The sequence below is a fragment of the Pongo pygmaeus genome, chromosome 22 (assembly GCF_028885625.2).
Source record: "Pongo pygmaeus isolate AG05252 chromosome 22, NHGRI_mPonPyg2-v2.0_pri, whole genome shotgun sequence".
In the NCBI taxonomy this organism is placed as follows: domain Eukaryota; kingdom Metazoa; phylum Chordata; class Mammalia; order Primates; family Hominidae; genus Pongo; species Pongo pygmaeus.
This window is the reverse complement of record NC_072395.2, coordinates 49,948,926-49,963,514: the sequence shown is the minus strand read 5'-3', so window position 1 is coordinate 49,963,514 and position 14,589 is coordinate 49,948,926. Positions and strand designations below refer to the sequence as shown.

General features: G+C 42.9%; 1 non-coding gene across 1 annotated transcript; it reads right to left on the bottom strand.

Moving 5' to 3' along the window:
• Positions 1-13,678: 13,678 nt before the first annotated feature.
• On the bottom strand, positions 13,679-13,785 carry LOC129022730 (U6 spliceosomal RNA). Its single transcript, XR_008496529.1, has one exon. It is a non-coding gene; the product is annotated as a U6 spliceosomal RNA (small nuclear RNA).
• Between the last annotated feature and the right edge of the window lie 804 nt (positions 13,786-14,589).

Genomic DNA, 14,589 nt, shown 5'->3' with positions numbered 1-14,589 from the left:
ACCTCTCTGAGCCTCGGTTTCTTCATCTGTAAAACATCACTTATTGTATAGGCTACTGGGAAACAGGAAGTGTATAAAATGCTTAAAACTGTGCTTGGGCCACAGTCAGGCCTTGAGTAATGGTAATCGCTACTGTACCCCACACTTTTCCTCACTGTGTTCACCACTCTGGAAACTGCTTCATCTCCACCGATTCCTGCCCATCATTGTATTTGTTTCCTGGGGCCGCAGTAACAAATCACCTCAAACTAAGTGGCTTAAAACAATAGAAATGGATTATCTCGCAGTCCTGGAGGTCACAAGACTGAGATGAGCTTCAGGGCCATCAAGGCCTCAGCAGGGCCATCAAGGCCTCAGCAGGGCCAAGCTCCCTCCAGAAGTGGGAGGGGGACGCTGCCTGGCCTTGTCCAGCCTCACACTGCATCACACAGCCTTGGTTTGTGGCTGCATCTCGCCACTGCCTGCCTCAGTGGTCCTGTGGGTGCTCCCCTTCAGTCTACATCAAACCCCCCACCGCCTCTGTCCTCTAAGGACACGTTCTCGCATTGCTATAAAGAACTACCTAAGGCCAGGCACGGTGGCTCATGCCTGTAGTCCCAGCACTTTGGGAGGCCAAGGTGACCAGATCACAAGGTCAGGAGTTCGAGACCAGCCTGACCAACATGGTGAAACCCCATGTCTACTGAAAATACAAAAATTAGCCGGGCAGGGTGGTGCACGCCTGTAATCCCAGCTACTCAGGAGGCTGAGGCAGGAGAACTGCTTGAACCCGGGAGGTGGAGGTTGCAGTCAGCCAAGATTGAGCCACGGCACTCCAGCCTGGGTGACAGAGCAAAATTCCGCCTCAAAGAAACAAAAACAAAAAAACAAAAAAAACTACCTAAGACTGGGTAATTTGAGACAGGGTATCACTCTGTCACCTAGGCATGAGTGCAGTGGTAGATCACTGCTCACTGCAGCCTCAACCTCCTGGGCTCAAGCAATCCTCCTGCCTCAGCCTCTTGAGTAGCTGGGACTTTAAGTGTGTGCCACCACGCCCAGCTAGTTTTTTGTTTTTTAATTTTTAGTAGAGATGGGGTTTTGCTGTGTTACCCAGGCTATTATAAAACTCCAGAGCTCAAGGATTCGCCTGCCTCAGCCTCTGCAAGTGCTGGGATTACAGGCGTGAGCCACACCCCTACTGTACCATTTCTATCTTTAGATTTGTTTAGATACACAAACACCATTGTGTCACCACTACCTACAGCATTCATGCGGTAACATGCTGCACAGGTTTGTAGCCTCGGAGCCCGAGGCTGTACCATGCAGCCTAGGTGCGGGGAGACTATGCCATCTAGGTTTGTGTAGGTCACTCTGTGATGCTCACACAGTGACGAAATTACCTGATGACACATTTCTCAGACTGTATCCCCGTCATTCAGTGATGCATGACTGTGCCTCATCTTTTCTCTCTCTGTCATCTGTGATACTCACAAACGCACCTGGGTTCTGTATCTACGCATGTCAGTCTCTGTAATTGTCCTCAGCAGTATGACTGTAACAGGCCTCTTGTCTAAGCACCTCAAAGAGAGGAGGTGTGTCTGGGCATCTTATACAGGGCTGTGTGCCAGTACCTGCCACACCCGGCTCCTTTCGGGTCATCAGAAGGGCCTGCCCCTCCCACTCAGGGCCCACATCTGCTGTTTCTTCTGCCTCGAATGCCTGTCCTGCTCCTCCACCCCTTCCCCTCTCCCTTCACACCGAGCTTCTTTCCTTAGGCCCACCTTCCATGACAGCGCTCACAACTGTCATTTCCCATGTACTCTTTTGTGCAAGCCACACCATGCCAGGGACCCTGCCTGTTTGGTCACCTCATCCCCAAGGCCTAGCTCAGTGCCTGGTATGCAAAAGGGCCCTCGATAAATACCTGCCCAATGAATGAGTAACCCAGGCAGAGAAAGTGGTGGTGGAGGTAAAGCACATCTTGGGGGCCATCCACCCAGAGCCCTGTGCTGCTTGCCCTGGCTCTAATGGATGGACGGATGGATGGACAGATGGAGGGACAGAGGCCTTGGCATAATTTGGCTGCCTTGTCTCTGAAGGTTGTAATGTAAATTTCTCTTCCACCCCTCTTTACAACAGCCGTGTGAAGAATCTGAGAGAAAAGAGACCATGTGGCCTGTGCAAAGTTAATGCGGGAAATGGAATGGGTTTTATACGATGCCTGCAACGTTCACCCAAAAAATGGGGCCGCTGAGCTGCTGGCATGGGCAGGAAAGTGAACAGATGTGCAGAGAAGTCCTTTCCATTAAAAAAAAAAAAAAGACAAGTCCCCAAATAGTTTCACAGTTCAGCATTTTCTGTGCTGGTCGGCTGGGCAACTGGGACCTTTGTGCAGCTCCCTGACCCCAACTGCTTCCCATCACCCCAGCTTAGCTGGACCAACTCAACTCACAAATCTGGACACTGGGTCTCAAGTGCTCCCATCACTTCCTTCTTGCTATGTGAGGCCATGGGAGTGTTCACCCCCTGTAATAGTTTTCATGCTGCTGATAAAGACATACCTGAGACTTTATTTATATAGGAAAAGGGGTTTAGTGGGCTTACAGTTCCATGTGACTGGGGAAGCTTCACAATCATGGTGGAAAGCAAGGAGGAGCAAGTCAGGTCTTACATGGATGGCAGCAGGCAAAGAGAGAGAGCTTGTGCAGTGAAACTCCCGTTTTTAAAACCATCAGATCTCATGAGATTCATTCACTCTCACGAGAACAGCATGGAAAAGACTTGCCTCCATGATTCAATTATTTCCCACTGATCTTTTCCACATGTGGGAATTATGGGAGCTACAAGATGAGATTTGGGTGGGGACACAGAGCCAAACTATATCACCCCCTAATGCTCTGTTTCGTCACCTGTTAGATGGAGACCCCTCTCTCCACTATCCCCAGGGCTGAATCATGTGGAGTGGGTGAAACTCCTGGTATTCACAGAGCCTATCCCATGGTGTCGCTGCTGCTCCCTCCATGTTCCCTGGCCCTACCCGCACCCCCAGACGGGCTTCCATTTCTCTCTGAATGTACCCTATGGTACACACTCTGGTCCAAAGGCAGACTTGGCTGTTTCATTTGTCTTCACATGGACTTGATTGATTCATCTTGGGTCTCAGTGCCTACCTCAGGGCAGCTACCATATATATATATATATATATATATATATATATATGGTTGTTGAGTGAAGAAGAAAAAAAAATCAGACATTCCTATCAAGAAATCATCAGATGTGTTATAATTAAATTGTAGGTGCAATAAGAGAAGTGTAAACTTTTTTTCATACGTTAAGGAGTCAAATCATTGACCCAGATATTTTGAATTATCAGTATGGAGATCCTGTAACAACCTTAAATTACTAGAAAGCCATCATTGTTTACTATTTTCAAATTTTGGCAAGTCTTTTAAGATTTTTTTTCCCTGAGGGTACTAAAGTTTATGAAACTCATTTGATAACAACTTCAGCCCAAATCCCCCATCATTGTCTAACATGAAGATTAAATTTGGTGTGTGTGAAAGATAGATGAACTGCTACGGGACAAAAAGGCAATTAGAAATAATGGCCTCTGGCCACAAAGGCACACAAATTAAAAGACTGTCAACCCAGGACAGAGATTCTATCAGTGATGAATCTGGCATTTCACTTGACTGCTGATCTAGTACAATTATGGGAAAACTAACCGAGATGACCTGAGTGCACAGACAGACTGGGCCATCCGTCTCCCAAGTGAAATTTCCCGGTACCCAACTTCAGGCTTTGCTTTTCCATCACTGCTGAGTGGCAGTATGGCAGAGAGAGATGAACTTTACTTAACCTTGAGAATAACTCCACCTCTTCCTGGCCAAAATAGACAATGTATGTCAATGCCTGCTGACAATCCATTTACAGGAGTTATGGCATGTTTGGTCTAAGTTGATGATCTCTTTGCCTTTTCGAACTTTATTTTACAAAATAAATATCTTCCATAGGCCATCTTGGACGCTATAAAGGACCACACACCAGCGACAGATGCATGACAAATTTAAAAGGTAACTTTTGTCTGTTTTGTTTTGTTTTAGGGTTTTTTTTTTTTACTCTAACATTCAGCCGAACTAATGTAAAGAAATAACCAAGTTTCACCTGCCACCTTCTCACTGGGTGACACTCTACTTTCATTCCTTTAGGTATTTAGAAAATGTTTATTGCTGTCAGCAACCCAATAGATAAGTGATTCCAAAACAAATCCTGAATCAAGCACTCTTTTTAGACTTAACTCCTTCCTTCCCAAACATACCTGTGTAATGATTTGTTCAAAGATCTGAAGTAAACGACATCAGATCAGATATCCAATCCTTCAAAGAAAATGGTTTCAGTGAAGTTAAATCCCAAAACTTGCCCTCATTTTCACCTCTTCAGCCCATCCTTATCAGGAGCTTCTTGTCACCAGTAAGATTAGTGGTAGGTCGTGTGTTGGACTAAATCAGATTTTTTTCTGTTGTGTTAATCAAGACGATGTCATGAACCAAATAACTTTGTGATTGAAAGGCACTAATGGCTCATGACCAGCCTGGCCAACATGGCAAAACCCCGTCTCTACTAAAAATACAAAAATTAGCCGGGCGTGATGGCGGGCGCCTGTAGTCCCAGCTACTGGGGAGGCTGAGGCAGGAGAATCACTTGAACCTGGGAGGCGGAGGTTGCAGTGAGCCAAGATCACGCCATTGCACTCCAGCCTCAGTGACAAGAGTGAAACTCTGTCTCAAAAAAAAAAAAAAAATAGGCACTAATGAAGCCCATCGGCCACAATCTCTACGAATCGATAGACTATTTCAGAAATACTCTTGATTAAAAGTCTCTAAAATTTTAGCTAAGGTCATTTCATAATTATAGTCTTTTAAGTCTACATAAGTAATGAAAATGGAATGTTACCAGATGGTTGATTTTTAAATATTTTTATTGTTCCTTTTTAATAAGTATCACTTATTTTAGAAGTAATGTCTATTCATTGTAGAGAATTTTAAAACTATAAAGAATAACAAAAAATTCAAATCACCCGTAATCCATCACCCAAAGATAATTACTCTTAGTAGTCTTGTATAAGTCCTTATAAGCGTATGTGTGTGTTATAGATGTATATTTAACAAAAAAAGTGGGATCACACTGTAAATATAATTTTGTGTTCCTCATTTTAAAAATAATATGATATTGTGAACATTTAGCAGCTATATTATAATTGCATGAAGTGGATGCTCTAACATTTATTTCACAAAGTCTCTATTCTTGGACTTTTGAGATGGTTCTAAAATTTCATTTTTATAAATGTCATAACAGCAAATATTCTTGAACAAAAATCTTTGTCCTTATCTCTGATTTGTCCTTAGGAAAGAGTTTTAGAAGGATAATGGGATATAAAATTTCTGAAACTCTTATGGATTGCCAAATTGCCAGGAAGGTCGCCTCAATTTTACATTCCCGCCAACAAAGCATGACTGTTCACTTGTCCACATCATGTATTGATAGTTTATTTAATAAGTATTTTATGCTTTAATTTTTCAAGAAAATGACAGTAGGTCTTCCATGATCATTTTGAGAATTAATGAAATGAGTTCAGAGAAATTACAAGGTATGGTTTGGATAGCTGACAGGCCATGGTTTCACAGGAATTTACTTAGCAAACTTATATTAAGAGCTTCCTGGCAGCCCAGGAGGCTGAAATCACTTATTTGTATGACATGACTTAAACTTTCAAACTCATTTAGGAAATTCCCTTCACAGGCCAGGTATGGTGGATGGCTCAGGTCTATAATCCCAGTGATTTGGGAAGCCGAGGTGGGAGGATTGCTTGAGCCCAGGAGTTAAAGGCTGCAGTGAGCTATGAGGGCACCAGCCTGGGTGACGCCATGAGACCCTATCTTAACAAAACAAGAAAACAAGGAAATAAAAGAAAATTCCCTTTACACACAAAGTAATTCTTTTTCAAGAATAAAAATGGCTATGGAGTTGCCTAATTTATTATTTTTTGTCTGTGTTTCTTCTTTTTTTTATGTTAACTTTATTTATTTATTTATTTATTGACAGAGTCTCGCACTGTTGCCCAGGCTGGAGTGCAGTGGCACAATTTCGGCTCACTGCAACCTCCGCCTCCCAGGTTCAAGTGATTCTCCTGCCTCAGCCTCCTGAGTAGCTGGGATTACAGGCACCTGCCACTGCACCCAGCTAATTTTTGTATTTTTAGTAGAGACGGGGTTTCAGCATGTTGTTCAGGCTGGTCTCAAACTCCTGACCTCATGACCCACCCGCCTTGGCCTCCCAAAGTGCGGGGATTACAGGTGTGAGCCACTGCGTCGGGCCTGAAAATGCTGTTAATGCATTCCTTTTTATGGCTGAGTAGTAGTCCAGTGTGTGTGTGTGTGTATACACACACATATATATACACACACACACACATATATATATATAAAATAGTTTCTTTATCTACTCTTTGGTTGATGGGCATTTGGATTGGTTCTATGACTTTGCAATTGTGAATTGTGCTACTATAAACATGCATGTGCAAGTATCTTTTTCGTGTAATGACTTCTTTTCCTCTGGGTAGACACCCGGCAGTGGGATTGCTGGATCAAATGGTAGTTCCACTTTCAGTTCCTTGAGGAATCTCCACACTGTTTTCCATAGTGGTTGTGCTAGTTTACATTCCCAGCAGCAGTGTAGAAGTGTTCCCTGATCACCGCATCCACACCATCTACCGTTTTTCAGTTTTTTGATTATGGCCATTCTTGCAGGAGTGAAGTGGTATCGCATTGTGGTTTTAATTTGCATTTCCCTGATCATTAGTGATGTTGAACACTTTTTCATATGTTTGTTGGCCATTTGTATATCTTCTTTTGAGAATTGTCTATTCATGTCATTAGCCTACTTTTTGATGGGATTGTTTTTTTCTTACTGATTTGTTTAAATTTGTTGTAGATTCTGGATATTTTATTTTTATTTTATTTTTATTATTATTATTATTTTTTTAGATGGAGTCTAGCTTTGTCGCCCAGGCTGGAGTGCAGTGGCACAATCTCAGCTCACTGCAACATCCGCCTCCCGGGTTCAAGTGATTCTCCTGCCTCAGCCTCCTGAGGAGCTGGGATTATAAGCGCACACCATCACACCCAGCTAATTTTTTGTATTTTTAGTAGAAATGGGATTTCACCGTGTTAGCCAAGCTAGTCTCAAACTCCTGAGCTCAGGTGATCCGCCCGCCTCAGCCTCCCAAAGTGCTGGGATTACAGGCATGAGCCACCGCACCCAGCCTGTGATTTCTTTCAGCAGTGTTTTGTAGTTCTCCTTGTAGAGGTCTTTAGATTCATTGATTAGGTATATTCCTACGTTTTTTGTTTTTGTTTTTTCACAGCTATTGTAAAAGGGGTTGAGTTCTTGATTTGATTCTTTGCTTGGTTGCTGTTGCTATGTAGAAGAGCTACTAATTTGTGTACATTAATCTTGTATCCAGAAATTTTGCTGAATTCTTTTATCAGTTCTGGGAGCTTTCTGGAGGAGTCATTAGGGTTTTCAAGGTAAACGACCATATCATCAGCAAACAGGGACAGTTTGACTTCCTCTTTACCAATCTGGATGCCCGTTATTTCTTTTTCTTTTTTTTTTTTTTTTTTTGAGACAGAGTCTCACTCTGTCACCCAGACTGGAGTGCAGTGGCACAATCTTGGCTCTCTGCAACTTCCACCTCCCGGGTTTAAGCAATTCTCCTGCCTCAGCCTCCCATGTAGCTGGGATTAGCACACCACCACACCCGGCTAATTTTTGTATTTTTAGTAGATACAGGGTTTTACCATGTTGGTCAGGCTGGTCTCAAATTCCTGACCTTGTGATCCTCCTGCCTTGGCCTCCCAAAGTACTGGGATCACTGTCATGAGCCACTGCACCTGGCCTGCTCTTTATTTCTTTCTCTTGTCTGATTGCTCTGGCTAGGACTTCCATTACAATGTTGAAGAGGAGTGGTGAGAGTGGGCATTCTTGTCTTGTTCCAGTTCTCGGGGGGAGGGAATGCTTTCAACTTTTCCCCATTCAGTACTATGTGGACTGTGGGTTTGTCATAGATGGCCTTTATTACATTGAGGTATGTCCTTTGTATGCTGATTTTGCTGAGAGTTTTAATCATTAAGGGGTGCTGGATTTTGTCTAATGCTTTTTCTGCAACTATCACGATGATCATGTGATTTTTTTTTTTTTTTCTTTTTGAGAAGAAGTTTCACTCTTGCCGCCCAGGCCAGAGTGCAATGGCATGATCTCGGCTCACTGCAACCTCCACCTCCTGGGTTCAAGCGATTCTCCTGCCTCAGCCTCCCATGTAGCTGGGACTACAGGTGCCCAGCACAACACCTGGCTAATTTTTTAATATTTTTTAGTAGAGACAGAGTTTACCATGTTGATCAGGCTGGTCTTGAACTCCTGACCTCAGGTGATCCACCCACCTCAGCTACCCAAGGTGCTGGGATTACAGGCATGAGCCACTGCACCTGGCTGTGATTTTTGTTTTTAATTCTGTTTATGTAGTGCATCACATGTATTGACTTGCGGATGTTAGACCATCCCTGCATCCCTGGTATGAAACCCACTTGATCGTGGTGGATTATCTTTTTGATATGCTGTTGGATTCGGTTAGCTAATATTTTATTAAGGATTTTAGCATCTATGTTCATGAGGGATATTGGTCTGTAGTTTTCTTTTTTGGTTATGTCCTTTCCTGGCTTTGGTATTAGGGTGATGCTGGCTTCATAGAATGAATTAGGGAGGGTTCCTTCTTTCTCTATCTTGTGGAATAGTGTCAAAAAGATTGGTACCAATTCTTTGAATGTCTGGTAAAATTATCCTGTGAATCCATCTGATCCTGGACCTTTTTTTGTTGGTAGATTTTTGTATTACCATTTCAATCTTGCTGCTTGTTATTGGTCTGTTCAGGGTATCTAATTCTTCCTGATTGAAGCTTGGAGGGTTGTGTTTTTCCAGGAATTTATCCATCTCTTCTAGGTTTTCTAGTTTATGCACATAAAGGTGTTCATAGTAGCCTTGAATGATCTTTTGTATTTCCATGGTGTCAGTTGTAATATCTCCTGTTTCATTTCTTAATGAGGTTATTTGGATTTTTTCTCTTTCCTTGGTTAATCTTGCTAATGGTCATCAATTTTATTTATCTTTTCAAAGAACCAGCTTTTTGTTTCATTTATCTTTTGTATGTGTTTGTTTGTTTGTTTGTTTCAATTTCATTTAGTTCTGCTCTGATCTTGGTTATTTCCTTTCTTTTGCTAGGTTTGAGTTTGGTTGTTCTTATCTCTCTAGTCCTTGAGGCATGACCTTGGATTGTCAGTTTGTGCTCTTTCAGTCTTTTTGATGTAGGTGTTTAGGGCTATGAACTTTCCTCTTAACACTGCCTTTGCTGTATCCCAGAGGTTTTGATATGTTGTGTCATTATTGTTGTTCGGTTCGAAGAATTTTTTAATTTCCATATTGATTTTGTTTTTGACCCAATGCTCATTCAGGAGCAGGTTATTTAATTTCCATGTAGTTGCATGGTTTTGAAAGTTCCTTTTGGAGTTTATTTCCAGTTTTATTCCACTGTGGTCTGAGAAAGTGCTTGATATAATTTCAAATTTTCTTAAATTATATGAGGCTCATTTTATGGCCTATCATATGGTCTATCTTGGAGAAAGTTCCATGCGCTGTTGAATAGAATGTATATTCTGTGGTTGTTGGATGAAATGTTCTGTATATATCTGTTAAGCCCATTTGTTCCAAGGTATAGTTTAAATTCATCTGTTTCTTTGTTGACTTTCTGTCTTGATGACCTGTCTGGTGCTGTCAGTGGAGTACTGAAGTCCCCCACTCTTATTGTGTTGATGTCTATCTCATTTCTTAGGTCTATTCTTAATTGTTTATAAATTTGGGGGCTCCAGTGTTAGGTGCGTATATGTTTAAGATTATGATATTTTCCTGTTGGACAAGGCCTTTTACCATTATATAATGTCCCTCTTTGTCTCTTTTAACTGCTGTTGCTTTAAAGTTTGTTTTGTCTGAAATAAGAATAGCTACCCCTTCTCACTTTCGGTGTCCATTTACATGCAATGCCTTTTTCCACCCCTTTAAGTTTATGTGAGTCCTCATGCGTTAGGTGAGTCTCCTGAAGGCAGCAGATGGTTGGTGAGTTTTTATCCATTCTCCAGTCCTGTATCTTTAAAGTGGAGCATTTAGGCTATTTACATTCAATGTTAGTGTTGAGGTATGAGGTACCATTGCATTCATCGTGCTATTTGTAGCCTGTGTACTTTGGGTTTTTTTGTTGTTTTTTGTTTCTGCTTTTTAATTTGTATTTTTGTTTTATAGGTCCTGTGTGATTTATGCTTTAAAGAGGTTCTGTTTTGATGTGTTTCCAGGATTTGTTTCAAGATTTAGAACTCCTTTTAGCAGTTCTTGTAGTGGTGGCTTGGTAGTGGCAAATTCTCCCAGTATTTGTTTGTCTGAAAAAGACTGTATCTTTCATTCACATGTGATGCTTAGTTTCTCTAGATACAAAATTCTTGGCTGATAATTGCTTTGTTTGAGGAGGCTGAAGATAGGGCCCCAATCCCTTCTATCTTGTAGGGTTTCTGCTGAGAAATCTGCTGTTAATCTGATAGGTTTTCCTTTATAGGTTACCTGGTACTTGTGTCTCACAGCTCTTAAGATTCTTCCATTCTTCTTAACTTTGGATAACCTGATGACTGTGTGCTTAGGGAATGATCTTTTTACAATGAACTTTGCAGGTGTTCTTTGTGCTTCTTGTATTTGGATGTCTAGGTCTCTAGCAAGGCTGGGGAAGTTTTCCTTGATTATTCCCCCAAATATGTTTTCCAAACTTTTAGATTTCTCTTCTTCCTCAAGAACACCAATTATTCTTAGGTTTGGTTGTTTAACACAGTCCCAGACTTCACGGAGACTTTGTTCAGATTTTCATATTCTTTTTTCTTTGTCTTCGTTGGATTGGGTTAATTCGAAGACCTTGTCTTCAAGCTCTGAATTTCTTTTTCTACTTGTTCAGTTCTATTGCTGAGACTTCCCAGAGGTTTTTGCATTTCTATAAGTGTGTCCAATATTTCCTGAAGTTTTTATTGTTTTTTCTTTAAGCTATCTATTTCCTTGAATATTTCTCCCTTCACTTCTTGTATTGATTTTTGGATTTCCTTGCACTGGGCTTCACCTTTCTCTGGTGCCTCCCTGATTAGCTTAATAACTAACCTCCTGAATTCTTTTTCAGGTAAATCAGAGATTTCTTCTTGGTTTGGATCCATTGCTGGTAACTAGTGTGATTTTTGTGGGGGGTTTAAAGAGACTTGTTCTGTCATATTACCAGAGTTGGTTTTCTGGTTCCTTCTCATTTGGGTAGGCTCTGTCAGAGGGAAGGTCTAGGGCTGAAGGCTGTTGTTCAGATTCTTCTGTTTCACGGGGTGTTCTTTGTTGTAGTACCCTCCCCCTTTTCCTATGGATGTGGCTTCCTGTGAGCCGAACTGCAGTGATTGTTGTCTGTCTTCTGGGTCTAGCCACCCAGCAAGTCTACCCGGCTCCAGGCTGGCACTGGGGTTGTCTGCACAGAGTCCTGGATGTGAACCATCTATGGGTCTCTCAGTCGTGGATACCAGCACCTGTTCCAGTGGAGGTGGCAGGGGGTGTGCAATGGACTCCGTGAGGGTTCTTAGCTTTGGTGGTTTAATGCTCTATTTTTGTGCTGGTTGGCCTCCTGCCAGGGAGGTGGTGCTTTCCAGAGAGCATCAGCTGTGGTACTGTGGAGAGGAACCAGCAGTGGGTGGGGCCCTAGAATTCCCAAGAGCATATGCCCTTTGTCTTCACTACCAGGGTGGGTAGGGAAGGGCCATCAGGTGGGGGCAGGGCTAGGCGTGTCTGAGCTCAGACTCTCCTTGGGCTGGTCTTGCTGCGGCTGCTTTGGGGGATGGAGGTGAGTTTCCCAGGTCAGTGCAGTTGTGTACCTAGGAGGATTATGGCTGCTGCTGAGTCATGCAGGTTGTCAGGGAAGTGGGGGAAAGCAGGCAGTTACAGGCCTCACCCAGCTCCCATGCAATAAAAAAGGGCCAGTCTCATTCCCACCATGCACCGCTAACAGAGTCTGTTTCCAAGCAGTGGGCGACACAGGCTTGAGAACTTGCCCCAGGCTACCTGCCTCCCAGCTGTGAAAGAAAAGGGCATGGTTCTTCCCCTGCCTGTGGAGTCTGCACCCTGGATTCATGCCCTCCCCTGAGTTCTGATGGGGAGGCTTCTCGCCCTAGTTCAGCTGGAGATTTCCTTCTCCCTGTAGCATATCCCCCCACTCCTCTAGCTGCCCTCCCAATGGGTCCCTGTGGTGCCAGGCAGCAATGGCCTGCTTGGGGACCCAGCGAGCTCCCAAGGCCTCTCCCAGTGCTTCCTCTACCCCTGTATTTTGCTTGGCTCTCTAACTTGACTCAGCTCCAGGTAAGGTCAGAAACTTCTGCAAACAGACCTTCAGTTTCTCCACTGGGGGTGTGTGTTCAGGAGAAAAGGATCTCCCTTTCCCACTTCTGCAGTTGGGGCGCTCACAGTATTTGGGTTGTCTCCCGGGTCCTGCAGGAGACAGAGTCTGTGGGTTCTCTCGAGATTGCCGGTTTGTTCTTGAAGTCAGTTTGGAGCTAAAATTCACTAGGCGAGCCTCCGCATGCTGCTCTGTCCATTCGAGTTGGAGCTACAATCTAGTCCTGCCTCCCATCCACCATAATGATCCCTGCTCGAGTTGCCTAATTTAAACCTGCCTAAATCATCTTTTGTAAATGATTTGCAGCAACTTTCTGTAATATGTAAAGACCTTCAGCAGCAATGAAAGTGGCCTGGCAAACTCTTCTACGTCAAGGTAGCAGAATGCAAAGAGAAGAAATATATTACTCTGATTGTAGACATACACCAAGTTGTAAATAGGTCTCAATTGCAGCTTACCACATTTTTTGTCTATTTTGAGTCAGGGTCTCACTCTGTCACCCAGACTAGAGAGTTCAGTGGCATGATCATAACTCATTGCAGCCTTGAACCCCTGGGCTCAACTGATCCTCCTGCATCAGCCTTCTGGGTAGCTGGGACTTACAGGCATGTGGCACCACACCCAGCTGATTTGTGTGTGTGTGTGTGTAGAGATGCGTCTTGCTATGTTTCCCAGACTGCATATTTTTTTAAAAAAAGAATACAGGAACCACAATTCTTAAATTATGTAAAATAATGTGTTTTTCCTTTTGGAGATTTACAGGATACTTTAGAAACTTCTGGAGCATCCGTATCATTGGCAAGGGCACCCATTGCCACTTTTTTGCAGCCCGCAAACATCAACTGATAGAAGGCCAGATAAACCAACGTATCTATGAATCAGACCGTACTCTTATTTCTCAGAAAAATTATGAGTTCAAATTCCCTTTTCCATTCTTTAGCTTTTCTTTTCTGGTTGCACAACATAGTATCTTTGAGGAAATCCTTCCATAAAGAGAATTCCATCTTGGCAGCATCTTATCTCAGTCAGTAAGTGTCCAAGGTACAAAAAGTTTCTTTAAAAGTCATTTGCATGCTAAACCTTTGCAAGAAAGCTGCTCTGAAAAACCTGTCTTGGGATTGGACTTTTTTTTTTTTTAATGTGGAGCGCTTCATGAATTTGTGTGTCATCCTTTCACAGGAGCCATGCTAATCCTCCCTGTATCGTTCCAATTGTAGTATACATGCAGCTGAAATGAGCAGGGGCTTGGACTGTTGGTGAGATGTTGCTTTATCATGATGTCCTTCTAGATGGGACAATTGAGTACCCCAATGGAGTCAGGACGCATCTGCCTTTTGCTTTGCAACCAGAAAAAGGAAGGATGTGCGAACCACACATGTCGCTCTGGGCTCACCCCAAATCTGGGCATCTTTTACTGCACGTGAACACTTCCTCCGAGAATCCCTCAGACACTTACCCCCAGCTGCTGCTGCTGATCGGACCCTGCCCCTGCTTGTTGGCCTGTCTTGGCTTCGCCTTGTAGCAGCAGAGGAAGCCGAGATCATGCCACTGCACTCCAGTCTGGGCGACAGCGTGAGACTCCATCTCAAAAACAAAAAAAAAGAATTGCTAGAAAAATAAAATAAATGACGAGTTAATGGGTGCAGCACACCAGCATGGCACAGGTATACATATGTAACTAACCTGCACATTGTGCACATGTACCCTAAAACTTAAAGTATAATAATAATAAAATAAAATAATAATAATAAAAAAAGAAAAAGAAAATTAAAAAAAAGACAAACAATAGAAACCTGATTTTTTTTTTTTTTAAATAGACTCAATAAACAAAAACTTTCCCTGTCAAATTCCTATAGAAGTTTCTCAACATTTCTTTCAGCTCCTGGCCACCTCATCCCAGGCTGGTAATACAGGCTGTGGCTAGGCCCCAGTATGCAGATCCCACTTAGAGAATCATTGGTTTCATTACTTGTGTTCCCACTAGACTTTGAGCTGTTGGGGGTGGGGGGAGGGTCACCTGCCCTATTCACCACTATGTCCCTAAG